Here is a 16,935-nt window from a genome sequence, read left to right as displayed (position 1 = left end):
CCCACTGAATGTTTTGAAGGAAGTTCCTCATGCCTGAGTAGTTCCCCCTTTTGTAGTTTGGTTTTTCCCATCCTATTCCTGCTACTCTCTCCACTTGGAGCTCAACTATGTAGTCAAAGCACAGAACCACATGATCACTAGCTCCCAGGGGCCTTTCATACAAGATATCCTCGATGTCTGAACTACTCAAGGTGAATACAAGGTCCAGTCTTGCTGGTTCATCTTCTCCTCTCTCTCTGGTAGTGTCTCTAACATGTTGATGCATGAGGTTTTCCAGTACTACATCCATCATCTTGGCTCTCCATGTTTCGGAACCCCCATGGGGCTCCAGGTTTTCCCAGTCAATCTCCTTGTGATTGAAATCACCCATAACTAGTAACTTTGCTCCCCCCACGTGTGCTCTCCTGGCCACCTCGGCTAGTGTGTCGACCATGGCTCTGTTGCTCTCATCGTATTCTTCTCTTGGTCTCCTGCAGTTCTGTGTGTGTGTGTGTGTGTGTGTGTGACTCAACAATCAATATTTGCACCAATAACTCATTACAGTTGTGACCGGGTGTGGAAGTGTGAATTGCTCATTACACTATAATTTGTTCATGATTGTAGCCATGTATAAACGTAAGTAACCATTCTTACAGTATTCATTACCTTTGTAACTTGTGAGTTCATTACCTTGCACCTAGTTCAGCCATCCAAACTTTGGGGTCCAGTCCCTGGATCCATTACGTACCTCTGTAATCTGTAAATACCTTTGTAACTTGCCATGATTGTGACTAGACCTACCCAGAGTTCATTACCTTTGTAATTTGTGAGTTCATTACCTTTGTAAATTGTGAATTCATTACCTCTGTAACTTGTTCAGCTATCAAAACTTTGGAGTCCAGTCCCTGGACCCATTATGTACCTCTGTAATCTTTTGACTACCGCCCACAGGATGGGTATGGGGTGCATAATAAACATATTAAACTAACTAACTGCCCCCTTGGCGAACCAGGTGAACTACACAGAGTCAAGCTGACACGCCCAAGGCAGCGCTTCAACGTATTTGTCAGCTTCTCTGTTACCGTCAACGATAAGACAACGGAGACGCTGTTACCAGGGCAGAATGTGGTCACTTGTATACACTGTTGTATTATTACTGTCTGTGTCTTCAGGATGGTTCTCTTGGTATATCTTGTCATGCAGGATGGTTCTCCTCGTACATCTTCTCATGCAGGATGGTTCTTCTGGTATATCTTATCATGCAGGATGGTTCTCCTGGTATATCTTGTCTTGCAGGATTTTTCTCCTGGTATATCTTGTCATGCAGGGTGGTTCTCTTGGTATATCTCGTCTTGCAGGATAGTTCTCCTGGTACATCTTGTCATGCAAGATGGTTCTGGTATATCTTGTCATGCAGGATGGTTATCCTGGTATGTCTTTTCACGAAGGATGGTTCTCCTGGATTATCTTGTCACGCAGGATGGTTATCTTTGCATATCTTATCATGTAGGATGGTTCTCATCCTATATCTTGTCATGCAGGATAGTTCTCCTGGTACATCTTTTCATGCAAGATGGTTCTCCTGGTATATATTGTCATGCAGGATGGTTCTTCTGGTATATCTTATCACGCAGGAGGGTTCTCCTGGTATATCTTGTTATGCAGGATGGTTCTCCTGGTATATCTTGTGTATCTTGTCATTCTGGATGGTTCTCTTGGTATAATTTGTCAGGAAGGATGGTTCTCCTGGTATATCTTGTTATGAAGGATGGTTCTCCTGGTATATCTTGTCATGCTGGATGATTCTCTCGGTATAATTTGTCAGGAAGGATGGTTCTCCTGGTATATCTTGTCATGCAGGATGGTTCTCTTGGTGTATCTTGTCATGCAGGATGGTTTTTCTGGTATATCTAGTCATGCAGGATGGTTCTCCTGGTATATTTTTTCACGCAGGATGGTTCTCCTGGAATATCTCGTCACGCAGGATGGTTCTCTTTGCATATCTTATCATGCAGGATGGTTCTCCTGGTATATCTTGTCACGCATGATGGTTCTCTTGGAATATTTTGTCATGCAGGATGGTTCTTTTCGTATATCTTGTCAAGCAGGATGGTTCTATTGGTATATCTTCTCATGCAGGATGGTTCTCCTGGTATATCTTGTCATGCAGGATGATTCTCCTGGTATATCTTGTTATGCAGGATGGTTCTCCTGGTATATCTTGTCATGAAGGATGGTTCTCCTGGTATATCTTGTCATGCAGGACGGTTCTCCTGGAATATCTTGTCGTGCAGGATGGTTCTCTTGGTATATCTTGTCATGCAGGATGATTCTGGTATATCTTGTCATGCAGGATGGTTCTCCTGATATATCTTGTCACGCAGGATGGTTCTCCTGGAACATGTTGTCATGCATGATGGTTCTCTTAGTATATATTCTCCTACAGGATGGTTCTCCTGGTATATCTTGTCATGCAGGATGGTTCTCCTGGTATATCTTGTCATGCAGGATGGTTCTCCTGGAACATCCTGTCACGCAGGATGGTTCTTCTGGAATATCTTGTCATGCAGGATGGTTCTCTTTGTATATCTTATCTTGCAGAATGGTTCTCCTGGTATATCTTGTTATGCTGGATGGCTCTCCTCGATGCATCAACCAACACCTTGATCACATAACCCACCCTCATCACGTAACTCACTTTGGTCACATAACCCACCTTGGTCACACAACCCACCTTGGTCACACAACTCACCTTGGTCACACAACTCACCTTGGTCACACAACCCACCTTGGAGACCAAGCACTATACATCAGCACACAATTACAATCCAATTTCATAATTAATGGACAGCGGTGCTGTGTATCAATATTAAAGGTCAGTTATCAGTAGTTTATAATGATCATAACAGCAAACATAACAAGATTAACACTAACTGTAACACTACCAACGGTACCCGTAATGCAAATACCGTGTCTAGCAATACACCAAAGTGGTCCAGATATACAGTAAAGTGGTCCAGATATACAGTAAAGTGGTCCAGATATACTGTAAAGTGGTCCAGATATACTGTAAAGTGGTCCAGATATACAGTAAAGTGGTCCAGATATACTGTAAAGTGGTCCAGATATACTGTAAAGTGGTCCAGATATACTGTAAAGTGGTCCAGATATACAGTAAAGTGGTCCAGATATACTGTAAAGTGGTCCAGATATACAGTAAAGTGGTCCAGATATACTGTAAAGTGGTCCAGATATACTGTAAAGTGGTCCAGATATACTGTAAAGTGGTCCAGATATACTGTAAAGTGGTCCAGATATACTGTAAAGTGGTCCAGATATACTGTAAAGTGGTCCAGATATACAGTAAAGTGGTCCAGATATACTGTAAAGTGGTCCAGATATACTGTAAAGTGGTCCAGATATACAGTAAAGTGGTCCAGATATACAGTAAAGTGGTCCAGATATACAGTAAAGTGGTCCAGATATACTGTAAAGTGGTCCAGATATACTGTAAAGTGGTCCAGATATACAGTAAAGTGGTCCAGATATACAGTAAAGTGGTCCAGATATACTGTAAAGTGGTCCAGATATACTGTAAAGTGGTCCAGATATACTGTAAAGTGGTCCAGATATACAGTAAAGTGGTCCAGATATACTGTAAAGTGGTTCAGATATACTGTAAAGTGGTCCAGATATACAGTAAAGTGGTCCAGATATACAGTAAAGTGGTCCAGATATACAGTAAAGTGGTCCAGATATACTGTAAAGTGGTCCAGATATACTGTAAAGTGGTCCAGATATACAGTAAAGTGGTCCAGATATACAGTAAAGTGGTCCAGATATACTGTAAAGTGGTCCAGATATACTGTAAAGTGGTCCAGATATACTGTAAAGTGGTCCAGATATACAGTAAAGTGGTCCAGATATACTGTAAAGTGGTCCAGATATACTGTAAAGTGGTCCAGATATACTGTAAAGTGGTCCAGATATACTGTAAAGTGGTCCAGATATACTGTAAAGTGGTCCAGATATACAGTAAAGTGGTCCAGATATACTGTAAAGTGGTCCAGATATACTGTAAAGTGGTCCAGATATACTGTAAAGTGGTCCAGATATACAGTAAAGTGGTCCAGATATACAGTAAAGTGGTCCAGATATACAGTAAAGTGGTCCAGATATACTGTAAAGTGGTCCAGATATACTGTAAAGTGGTCCAGATATACAGTAAAGTGGTCCAGATATACAGTAAAGTGGTCCAGATATACAGTAAAGTGGTCCAGATATACTGTAAAGTGGTCCAGATATACTGTAAAGTGGTCCAGTTATACGGTAAAGTGGTCCAGATATACTGTAAAGTGGTCCAGATATACTGTAAAGTGGTCCAGATATACAGTAAAGTGGTCCAGATATACAGTAAAGTGGTCCAGATATACAGTAAAGTGGTCCAGATATACTGTAAAGTGGTCCAGATATACTGTAAAGTGGTCCAGTTATACGGTAAAGTGGTCCAGATATACTGTAAAGTGGTCCAGATATACTGTAAAGTGGTCCAGATATACAGTAAAGTGGTCCAGATATACTGTAAAGTGGTCCAGATATGCAGCAAGGTGGTCCAGATTTTCAGCAAAGTGGTCCAACTCTCAATTATTATTATCATACCAGCGTTGCCTCTTCTGGCGAGTGACGATTGACGTATTGTAAATAAATCAAAACGGCATAGATTTGTTCTAATTCAACCATAACATTTTTTATGGGATGCCATGTTTCTGACCAAGGATGCCTTGTTTTTGACCAGCGATGCCTTGTTTCCGATCAGCGATGCCTTGTTTCTGACCAGCGATGCCTTGTTTCCGACCAGCAATGCCTTGTTTCCGACCAACAGTGCTTTGTTTCCGACTAGCGATGCCTTGTTTCCGACCAGCAATAACTTGTTTCCGACCAACAATGCTTTGTTTCCCACCAGCGATGCCTTGTTTCTGACCAGCCGTGCCTTGTTTCCGACCAGTGTTGCCTTGTTTTCGACCAGCGATGCCTTGTTTCCGAGCAGCAATACCTTGTTTCCGACCAGCAATGCACTGTTTCCGAGCAGCGATGCCTTGTTTCCAACCAGTGTTGCCTTGTTTCCGACCAGTGTTGCCTTGTTTCCGACCAGTGTTGCCTTGTTTCCGACCAGTGTTACCTTGTTTCCGACCAGTGTTGCCTTGTTTCCGACCAGTGTTGCCTTGTTTCCGATAAGTGATCCCTTGTTTCCGAGCAGCGATGCCTTGTCTCCAACCAGTGTTGCCTTGTTTCCGACCAGTGTTGCCTTGTTTCCGACCAGTGTTTCCTTGTTTCCGACCAGTGTTGCCTTGTTTCCGGCCAGTGTTGCCTTGTTTCCGATCAGTGATACCTTGTTTCTGAGCAGCGATGCCTTGTTTCCGATCAGTGATGCCTTGTTTCTGAGCAGCGATGCCTTGTTTCCAAGCAGCGATGAGTTGTTTCCGATCAGCGATGCCTTGTTTCCAATCAGCGATGCCTAGTTTCCGACCAGCAATGCCTTGTTTCCGACCATCGATGCTTGTTTCCGTGCGTTGATGCCTTCTTTCCGAACGGCGATGCCTTGTTTCCGAACAGTGTTACCTTGTTTCCAAGCAGCGATGACTTGTTTCCGAGAAGTGATGCCTTGTTTCTGAGGAGTGATGCCTTGTTTCCAAGCAGCGATGACTTGTTTCCGAGAAGTGATGCCTTGTTTCTGAGCAGTGATGCCTTGTTTCCAAGCAGCGATGACTTGTTTCCGAGAAGTGATGATTTGTTTCTGAGCAGTGATGCCTTGTTTCCAAGCAGCGATGACTTGTTTCCGAGAAGTGATGCCTTGTTTCTGAGCAGTGATGCCTTGTTTCCGAGCAGCGATGACTTGTTTCCGAGCAGCAATGTCTTGTTTCCGACCATCGATGCGTTGTGATGTCTTGTTTCCGAGCAGCGACGCCTTGTTGACAAGCAGCAATGCCTTGTTTCCGATCAGCATTGCCTTATTTAAGAGCAACGATGCCTTGTTCCGAGCAGTGATGCCTTGTTGACAAGCAGTGATGCCTTGTTTCCGAGCAGCGATGCCTTGTTTCTGAGCAGTGATGACTTGTTTCCGAGCAGTGATGCCTTGTTTCCGAGCAGCGATGACTTGTTTCCGAGCAGCGATGACTTGTTTCCGAGCAGTGATGCCTTGTTTCCGAGCAGAGATGCCTTGTTTCCGAGCAGCGATGACTTGTTTCCTAGCAGCAATGTCTTGTTTCCGACCATCGATGCTTTGTTTCCGAGCAGCGACGCCTTGTTGACAAGCAGCGATGCCTTGTTTCCGATCAGCAATGCCTTATTTAAGAGCAACGATGCCTTGTTCCGAGCAGTGATGCCTTGTTTAAAAGCAGTGATGCCTTTTTTCCGAGCAGCGATGCCTTGTTTCCGAGCAGCGATGACTTCTTCCCGTGCAGCGATGCCTTGTTTCCGAGCAGCGATGCCTTGTTTCCGAGCAGCAATGCCCTGTTTCTTAGCAGCGATGCCTTGTTTCCGAGCAGCAATGCCTTGTTTCCGAGCAATGGTGCCCTGTTCCGAGCAGCGATGCCTTGTTCCCAGTAGCGATGCTTTGTTTTGAGCAGCGATGCATTGTTTCCGAGCAGTGATGCCTTGTTTCCGAGCAGTGATACCTTGTTTCTGAGCAGCGATGCCTTGTTCTTGTGCAGCGATGCCTTGTTTCCGAGCAGCGATACCTTGTTTCGGAGCAACTATGCCTTGTTTCTGAGCAGCAATGCCTTGTTTCCGAGCAACAATGCCTAGTTCCGAGCAGAGATGCCTTATTTCCGAGCAGCGATGCCTTGTTTCCGAGCAGCGATGCCTTGTTTTCAGCAGTGATGCCTTGTTTCTGACCAGCAGTGCCTTGTTTCCGACCATCGATGCTTTGTTTCCGATCAGTGATGCATTGTTTCCGAGCAGCGATGCCTTGTTTCCGAGCAGCGATGCCTTGTTTCCTAGCAGCAATACCTTATTTGCGAGCAGTGATGCCTTGTTTCCGAGCAGCGATGTCTTGTTTCTGAGCAGCGATGCCTTGTTTCCGAGCAGCGATACCTAGCTTCCGAGCAGTGATGCCTTGTTTCCGAGCAGAAATGCCTTATTTCCGTGCAGCGATGCCTTGTTCCCGTGCAGAAATGCCTTGTTTCTGATCAGCGATGCCTTGTTTCTGAGCAGCAATGCCTTGTTTCGGAGCAACGATGCCTTGTTTCCGAGCAGCAATGCCTAATTTCCAAGCAACGATGCCTTTTTCTGAGCAGCGATGCCTTATTTCCGAGCAGCGATGCCTTGTTTCCGAGCAGTAATGCCTTGTTTTGAGCAGCGATGCCTTGTTTCTGACCAGCAGTGCCTTGTTTCCGACAATCGATACTTTGTTTCCGATCAGCGATGCCTTGTTTCCGAGCAGCGATGCCTTGTTTCCGAGCAGCGATACCTAGCTTCTGAGCAGTGATGCCTTGTTTCCGAGCAGAAATGCCTTGTTTCTAATCAGTGATGCCTTGTTTCTGATCAGTGATGCATCGTTTCCGAGCAGCGATGCCTTTTTTCCGAGCAGCGATGCCTTGCTTCCGAGTAGTGATGTATTGTTTCCGAGCAGCGATGCCTTGTTTCCACGTAGCGATTCCTTGTTTCCAACTAGCAATGGCTTGTTTCCGAGGGGTGATGCCTTGTTTCTGAGCAGCGATGCCTTGTTTCCGAGCAGCGATGCCTTGTTCCTGAGCAGCGATTCCTTTTTTCCGAGCAGCGATGCCTTGTTTCCAAGTAGCGATACCTTGTTTCCGAGCAGCGATGCCTTGTTTCCGAGCAGCGATGCCTTTTTTCTGAGCAGCGATGCCTTGTTTCTGAGCAGCGATGCCTCATTTCCGAGCAGTGATGCCTTGTTTCCGAGCAGCAACGCCTTGCTCCCACACAGGGATGCCTTGTTTCCGAGCAGTGATGCCTTGTTTCCGAGTACCGATACCTTGTTTCCGAGCAGGGATGCCTTGTTCCTGTACAGGGATGCCTTCTTTCCGAGCAGCAATGCCTTGTGTCCGAGTATGGATACCTTGTTTCTGAGCAGCGATGCCTTGTTTCCGAGCAGCAATGTCTTTTTTCTGAGCAGCGACGCCTCGTTTCCGAGCAGCAATGCTTTGTTTCCGAGCATCGATGCCTTGTTTCCGAGCAGCGATGCATTGTTTCCGAGCAGTGATGCCTTGTTTCCGTTCAGCGATGCCTTGTTTCCGAGCAGCGATGCCTTATTTCCGAGCAGCGATACCTTGTTTCCGAGCAGCGATGCCTTGTTTCCGAGCAGCGATGCATTGTTTCTGAGCAGCGATGCCTTGCTTCCAAGCAGCGATGCCTTGTTTCCGACCAGCGATGCCTTGATTCCGAGCAGCAATGCCTTTTTTCCGAGCAGCGATGCCTTGTTTCCGAGCAGCGATGCCTTGCTTCCTAGCAGAGATGGCTTGTTTCCGACCATAGATGCTTTGTTTTCGATCAGCGATGCCTTGTTTCCGAGCAGCGATGCCTTGTTTCTGAGCAGTGATGCCTTGTTTCCTAGCAGCAATGTTTTGTTTCCTAGCAGTGATGCCTTGTTTCCGAGCAGTGATGCCTTGTTTCCGAGCAGTGATGCCTTATTTCCGTGCAGCGATGCCTTGTTCCCGTGCAGAGATGCCTTGTTTCTGGTCAGTGATGACTTGTTTCCGAGTAGCAATGCCTTGCTTCCGAGCAGCGAAACCTTTTTTCCGAGCAGCGATGCCTTGTTTCCGAGCAGCGATGCCTTGCTTCCGAGTGGTGATGCCTTTTTTCTGAGCAGCGATGCCTTGTTCCCGTGCAGGGATGTCTTGTTTGCGAGCAGCGATGCCTTGTTCCAGTGCAGGGATGCCTTGTTTCCGAGCAGCGATGCCTTGCTCCTGTACAGGGATTCCTTGTTTCTGAGCAGCGATGCCTTGTGTACGAGTACCGATACCTTGTTTCCGAGCAGCGATGCCTTGTTTCCGAGCAGCAATGCCTTTTTTCTGACCAGCGATGCCTCGTTTCCGAGCAGCGATGCCTTGTTTCCGAGCATCGATGCCTTGTTTCCGAGCAGCGATGCCTTGTTTCCGAGCAGTGATGCCTTGTTTCCGTTCAGCGATGCCTTGTTTCCGAGGAGCGATGCCTTGTTTCCGAGCAGCGATGCCTTGCTTTCATGCAGCGATGCCTTGTTTCCGAGCAGCGATGCCTTGTTTCCGAGCAGCGATGCCTTGCTTTCCGAGCAGCGATGCCTTGCTTCCAAGCAGCGTTGGCTTGTTTCCGATCAGCGATGGCTTGTTTCCGAGCAGCAATGCCTTGTTTCCGAGCAGCGATACCTTGTTTCCAAGCAGCGATGGCTTGTTTCCGAGAAGCGATACCTTGTTTCCGTGCAGCGATATCTTATTTCCGAGCAGCGATGCCTTGTTTCCGAGAAGCGATACCTTGTTTCCGTGCAGCGATGCCTTGTTTCCGAGCAACGATGCCTCCTTTCTCAGCAGCGATGCGTTGTTTCCGAGCAGTGATGCATTGTTTCCGAGCAGCGATGGCTTGTTTCCGAGCTGCGATGCCTTGTTTCCCAGCAGCGATGCCTTGTTTCCGAGCAGCAATACCTTGTTTCCGAGCAGCGATGCCTTGTTTCCGAGCAGCGACTGCTTGTTTCTGATCAGCAATACCTTGTTTCTGAGCAGGAATACCTTGTTTCCGAGTAGCGTGATGCCTTGTTTCCGAGCAGTGATGCCTTGTTTCTATGCAGCAGTGCCTTGTTTCCGAGCAGCGATGCCTTTCTTCCGAGCAGCGATGCCTTGTTTCCGAGCAGCGATGCCATGTTTCCGAGCAGCAATGCCTTGTTTTCGAGCAGCGATGCCTTGTTTCCGAGCAGCGATGCCTTGTTTCCGAGCAGTGATGCCTTGTTTCCGAGCAGCGATGCCTTGTTTCCAAGCAGCGACGCCTTGTTCCCATGCAGGGATGCCTTGTTTCCGAGCAGCGATGCCTTGTTCCCTTGCAGGGATGCCTTGTTTCCCAACAGTGATGCCTTGTTTCCGAGTACCGATACCTTGTTTCCGAGCAGTGATGCCTTGTTCCTGTACAGGGATGCCTTGTTTCTGAGCAGCGATGCCTTGTGTCCGAGTACCGATACCTTGTTTCCGAGCAGCGATGCCTTGTTTCCGAGCAGCAATGCCTTTTTTCTGAGCAGCGATGCCTCGTTTCCGAGCAGCGATGCCTTGTTTCCGAGCATCGATGCCTTGTTTCCGAGCAGCGATTCCTTGTTTCCAAGGAGCGATGCCTTGTTTCCGAGCAGCGATGCCTTGCTTTCATGCAGCGATGCCTTGCTTTCATGCAGCGATGCCTTATTTCCGAGCAGCGATGCCTTGTTTCCGAGCAGCGATGCCTTGCTTCCAAGCAGCGTTTGCTTGTTTCCGATCAGCGATGGCTTGTTTCCGAGCAGCAATGCCTTGTTTCCGAGCAGTGATGGCTTGTTTCCGAGCAACGATGCATTGTTTCCGAGCAGCAATACCTTGTTTCCGAGCAGTGATGGCTTGTTTCCGAGCAGTGATGGCTTGTTTCCGAGCAGTGATGCCTAGTTTCCCAGCAGCAATGCCTTGTTTCCGAGCAGCAATACCTTGTTTCCGAGCAGCGATGCCTTGTTTCCGAGCCGCGATTACTTGTTTCTGATCAGCAATACCTTGTTTCCGAGCAGTGATGGCTTGTTTCCGAGCAGTGATGGCTTGTTTCCGAGCAGTGATGCCTTGTTTCCCAGCAGCAATGCCATGTTTCCGAGCAGCAATACCTTGTTTCCGAGCAGCGATGCCTTGTTTCCGAGCCGCGATTACTTGTTTCTGATCAGCAATACCTTGTTTCTGAGCAGCGTGATGCCTTGTTTCCGAGCAGTGATGCCTTGTTTCTATGCAGCAATGCCTTGTTTCCGAGCAGCGATGCCTTTCTTCCGAGCAGCAATGCCTTGTTTCCGAGCAGCGATGCCATGTTTCCGAGCAGCAATGCCTTGTTTTCGAGCAGCGATGCCTTGTTTCCGAGCAGCAATGCCTTGTTTCCGAGCAGTGATGCCTTGTTTCCGAGCAGTGATGCCTTGTTTCCAAGCAGCGACACCTTGTTCCCTTGCAGGGATGCCTTGTTTCCCAGCAGTGATACCTTGTTTCCGAGTACCGATACCTTGTTTCCGAGCAGCGATGCCTTGTTCCTGTACAGGGATGCCTTGTTTCTGAGGAGCGATGCCTTGTGTCCGAGTACCGATACCTTATTTCCGAGCAGCGATGCCTTGTTTCCGAGCAGCAATGCCTTTTTTCTGAGCAGCGATGCCTCGTTTCCGAGCAGCGATGCCTTGTTTCCGAGCATCGATGCCTTGTTTCCGAGCAGTGATGCCTTGTTTCCGAGCATTGATGCCTTGTTTCCGTTCAGCGATGCCTTGTTTCCAAGGAGCGATGCCTTGTTTCCGAGCAGTGATGCCTTGCTTTCATGCAGCGATGCCTTGCTTTCGTGCAGCGATGCCTTATTTCCGAGCAGCGATGCCTTGTTTCCGAGCAGCGATGCCTTGTTTCCAAGCAGCGTTGGCTTGTTTCCGATCAGCGATGGCTTGTTTCCGAGCAGCGATACCTTGTTTCCAAGCAGCGATGGCTTGTTTCCGAGCAACGATGCATTGTTTCCGAGCAGCAATACCTTGTTTCCAAGCAGCGATGGCTTGTTTCCGAGCAGCGATACCTTGTTTCCGAGCAGCGATACCTTGTTTCCAAGCAGCGATGCCTTGTTTCCCAGCAGTGATGCCTTGTTTCCGAGCAGCGATGCCTTGTTTCCGAGCAGCGATATCTTATTTCCGAGCAACGATGCCTCGTTTCTCAGCAGCGATGTGTTGTTTCCGAGCAGTGATGCCTTGTTTCCGAGCAGCGATGCCTTGTTTCCGAGCAGCGATGCCTTGTTTCCGAGCAGCGATGCCTTATTTCCGTGCAGCGATGCCTTGTTTCCCGTGCAGCAGATACCTTGTTTCTGGTCAGTGATACTTGTTTCCGAGTAGCAATGCCTTGCAGTGATCCTTGTTTCTATGCAGCAATGCCTTTTTTCCGAGCAGCGATGCCTTGTTTCCGAGCAGCGATGCCTTGCTTCCGAGAGATGCCATGTTTGAGCATCAATGCCTTTTTTCGAGCAGCGATGCCTTGTTTCCCGTGCGAGGTGATGTCTTGTTTGCGAGCAGCGATGCCTTGTTCTTGCAGTGCAGGAGTATGCCTTGTTTCCGAGCAGCGATGCCTTGTTACTGTACAGGGATGCCTTGTTTCTGAGCAGCGATGGCTTGTCTCCGAGTACCGATACCTTGTTTCCGAGCAGCGATGCCTTGTTTCCGAGCAGCAATGCCTTTTTTCTGAGCAGCGATGCCTCGTTTCCGAGCAGCGATCCCTTGTTTCTGAGCATCGATGCCTTGTTTCCGAGCAGCGATGCCTTGTTTCCGAGCAGTGATGCCTTGTTTCCGTTCAGCGATGCCTTGTTTCTGAGCAGCGATGCCTTGTTTCCGAGCAGCGATAACTCGCTTTCATGCAGCGATGCATTGTTTCCGAGCAGCGGTGCCTTGTTTCCGAGCAGCAGTGCCTTGTTTCCGAGCAGTGATGCCTTGTTTCCGAGCAGTGATGCCTTGTTTCCGTTCAGCGATGCCTTGTTTCCGAGCAGCAATGCCTTGTTTCCGAGCAGCGATAACTTGCTTTCATGCAGCGATGCATTGTTTCCGAGCAGCGATGCCTTGTTTCCGAGCAGCGATGCCTTGCTTTCTTGCAGCGATGCCTTATTTCCGAGCAGCGATGCTTTGTTTCCGAGCAGCGATGCCTTGCTTCCAAGCAGCGTTGGCTTGTTTCCGATCAGCGTTGGCTTGTTTCCGATCAGCGATGCCTTGTTTCCAAGCAGCGATACCTTGTTTCTGAGCAACGATGCATTATTTCCGAGCAGCAATACCTTGTTTCCAAGCAGCGATGGCTTGTTTCCGAGCAGCGATACCTTGTTTCCGAGAAGCGATACCTTGTTTAAGAGCAGCGATGCCTTGTTTTCGAGCAGCGATGCCTTGTTTCTGAGCAGCGATATCTTATTTCCGAGCAGCGATGCCTCGTTTCTGAGCAGCGATGCATTGTTTCCGAGCAGCGATGCCTTGTTTCTGAGCAGCGATATCTTATTTCCGAGCAGCGATGCCTCGTTTCTGAGCAGCGATGCATTGTTTCCGAGCAGCGATACCTTGTTTCCGAGCAGCAATACCTTGTTTCCGAGCAGCGATTGCTTGTTTCCGATCACCAATACCTTGTTTCTGAGCAGCAATACCTTGTTTCCGAGCAGCGCGATGCCTTGTTTCCCAGCAGCGATGCCTTGTTTCCGAGCAGCGATGCCTTGCTTCTGAGCAGCGACGCCTTTTTTCCGAGCAGCGATGCCTTGTTTCCGATCAGTAATGCCTTGTTTCCAAGCAGCGACGCCTTGTTTCCGAGCAGCGAAGCCTTGTTTCTGAGCAGCGATGCCTTGTTTCTGAGCAGCAATGCCTTGTTTCCGAGCAGCGATACCTTGTTTCTGAGCAGCGATGGCTTGTTTCCGAGCAGTGATACCTTCTTTCCGAGCAGCAATGCATTGTTTCCGAGCAGCAATGCATTGTTTCCGAGCAGCGATGCCTTGTTTCCGAGCAGCGATGCCTTGTTTCTGAGCAGCGACACCTTGTTTCCGAGCAGCGATGCCTCGTTTCTCAGCAGCGATGCCTTGTTTCCGAGCAGAAAAGCCTTGTCTCCTAGCAGCGATGTCTTGCTTCCGAGGAGCGATTCCTTGCCTCCGAGCAGCGATGCCTTGCTTCCGAGCAGCGATGGCTTGTTTCCGAGCAGCGATACCTTGTTTCCGAGCAGCGATACCTTGTTTCCGAGCAACTATGCCTTGTTTCCGAGCAGCGATAACTTGTTTCCGAGCAGCGATAACTTGTTTTCGAGCAGCGATACCTTGTTTCCGAGCAGCGATACCTTGTTTCCGAGCAGCGATACCTTGTTTCCGAGCAGCGATGCCTTGTTTCCGAGCAGCGATGCCTTGTTTCCGAGCAGCGATACCTTGTTTCCGAGCAGCGATGCCTTGTTTCCGAGCAGCGATACCTTGTTTCCGAGCAGCGATGCCTTGTTTCCGAGCAGCGATAACTTGTTTCCGAGCAGCGATAACTTGTTTCCGAGCAGCGATACCTTGTTTCCGAGCAGCGATACCTTGTTTCCGAGCAGCGATACCTTGTTTCCGAGCAGCGATGCCTTGTTTCCGAGCAGCGATACCTTGTTTCCGAGCAGCGATACCTTGTTTCCGAGCAGCGATACCTTGTTTCCGAGCAGCGATACCTTGTTTCCGAGCAGCGATGCCTTGTTTCCGAGCAGCGATACCTTGTTTCCGAGCAGCGATACCTTGCTTCCGAGCAGCGATGCCTTGTTTCCGAGCAGCGATACCTTGTTTCCGAGCAGCGATACCTTGTTTCCGAGCAGCGATGCCTTGTTTCCGAGCAGCGATAACTTGTTTCCGAGCAGCGATAACTTGTTTCCGAGCAGCGATCCCTTGTTTCCGAGCAGCGATACCTTGTTTCCGAGCAGCGATACCTTGTTTCCGAGCAGCCATGCCTTGTTTCCGAGCAGCGATGCCTTGTTTCCGAGCAGCGATGCCTTGTTTCCGAACAGTGATGCCTTGTTTCCGAGCAGCGATACCTTGTTTCCGAGCAGCGATACCTTGTTTCCGAGCAGCGATGCCTTGTTTCCGAGCAGCGATGCCTTGTTTCCGAGCAGCGATGGCTTGTTTCCGAGCAGCGATGCCTTGTTTCCGAACAGTGATGCCTTGTTTCCGAGCAGCGATACCTTGTTTCCGAGCAGCGATACCTTGTTTCCGAGCAGCGATGGCTTGTTTCCGAGCAGCGATGCCTTGTTTCCGAGCAGTGATGCCTTGTTTCCGAGCAGCGATGCCTTGTTTCCGAGCAGCGATGCCTTGTTTCCGAGCAGCGATTCCTTGTTTCCGAGCAGCGATGGCTTGTTTCCGAGCAGCGATGCCTTGTTTCCGAACAGTGATGCCTTGTTTCCGAGCAGCGATACCTTGTTTCCGAGCAGCGATACCATTTTTCCGAGTAGCGATGCCTTGCTTCCGTGCAGCGATGCCTTGCCTCCGTGCAGCGATGCCTTGTTTCCGAGCAGTGATGCCTTGTTTCCGAGCAGTGATGGCTTGTTTCCGAGCAGCGATGCCTTGTTTCCGAGCAGCGATGGCTTGTTTCCGAGCAACGATACCTTGTTTCCGAGCAGCGATACCTTTTTTCCGAGTAGCGATGCCTTGCTTCCGTGCAGCGATGCCTTGCCTCCGTGCAGCTATGCCTTGTTTCCGAGCAGCGATGCCTTGTTTCCGAGCAGCGATGCCTTGTTTCCGAGCAGCGATGCCTTGTTTCCGAGCAGCGATGCCTTGTTTCCGAGCAGCGATACCTTGCTTCTGAGCAGCGATGGCTTGTTTCCGAGCAGTGATACCTTCTTTCCGAGCAGCAATGCATTGTTTCCGAGCAGCGATGCCTTGTTTCCGAGCAGCGATGCCTTGTTTCTGAGCAGCAACACCTTGTTTCCGAGCAGCGATGCCTCGTTTCCTTGTCTCCTAGCAGCGATGTCCTTGTTTCCGAGCAGCGATCCGAGCAGCGATGGCTTGTTTCCGAGCAACGATACCTTGTTTCCGAGCAGCGATACCTTGTTTCCGAGCAACTATGCCTTGTTTCCGAGCAGCTATGCCTTGTTTCCGAGCAGCGATAACTTGTTTCCGAGCAGCGATACCTTGTTTCCGAGCAGCGATACCTTGTTTCCGAGCAGCGATACCTTGTTTCCGAGCAGCGATGCCTTGTTTCCGAGCAGCGATGCCTTGTTTCCGAGCAGCGATGCCTTGTTTCCGAGCAGCGATGCCTTGTTTCCGAGCAGCGATACCTTGTTTCCGAGCAGCGATGCCTTGTTTCCAAGCAGAGAAGCCTTGTTTCCGAGCAGCGATACCTTGTTTCCGAGCAGCGATGGCTTGTTTCCGAGCAGCGATGCCTTGTTTCCGAGCAGCGATACCTTGTTTCCGAGCAGCGATGCCTTGTTTCCGAGCAGCGATGCCTTGTTTCCGAGCAGCGATGCCTTGTTTCCGAGCAGCGATGCCTTGTTTCCGAGCAGCGATGCCTTGTTTCCGAGCAGCGATGCCTTGTTTCCGAGCAGCGATGCCTTGTTTCCGAGCAGCGATGCCTTGTTTCCGAGCTGCGATGCCTTGTTTCCGAGCAGCGATGCCTTGTTTCCGAGCAGCGATGCCTTGTTTCCGAGCAGCGATGCCTTGTTTCCGAGCAGTGATGCCTTGTTTCCGAGCAGCGATGCCTTGTTTCCGAGCAGCGATGCCTTGTTTCCGAGCAGCGATGCCTTGTTTCCGAGCAGCGATGCCTTGTTTCCGAGCAGTGATGCCTTGTTTCCGAGCAGCGATGCCTTGTTTCCGAGCAGCGATGCCTTGTTTCCGAGCAGCGATGCCTTGTTTCCGAGCAGCGATGCCTTGTTTCCGAGCAGCGATGCCTTGTTTCCGAGCAGCGATGGCTTGTTTCCGAGCAGCGATGCCTTGTTTCCGAGCAGCGATGCCTTGTTTCCGAGCAGTGATGCCTTGTTTCCGAGCAGTGATGCCTTGTTTCCTAGCAGTGATGCCTTGTTTCCGAGCAGTGATGCCTTGTTTCCTAGCAGTGATGCCTTGTTTCCGAGCAGCGATGGCTTGTTTCCGAGCAGCGATGCCTTGTTTCCGAGCAGTGATGCCTTGTTTCCGAGCAGCGATGCCTTGTTTCCGAGCAGTGATGCCTTGTTTCCGAGCAGCGATGCCTTGTTTCCGAGCAGCGATACCTTGTTTCCGAGCAGCGATGCCTTGTTTCCGAGCAGCGATGCCTTGTTTCCGAGCAGCGATGCCTTGTTTCCGAGCAGC

Source organism: Cherax quadricarinatus, chromosome 26, assembly GCF_038502225.1.
Source record: "Cherax quadricarinatus isolate ZL_2023a chromosome 26, ASM3850222v1, whole genome shotgun sequence".
Lineage (NCBI taxonomy): Eukaryota > Metazoa > Arthropoda > Malacostraca > Decapoda > Parastacidae > Cherax > Cherax quadricarinatus.
Note: the sequence above shows the minus strand (reverse complement) of the source record.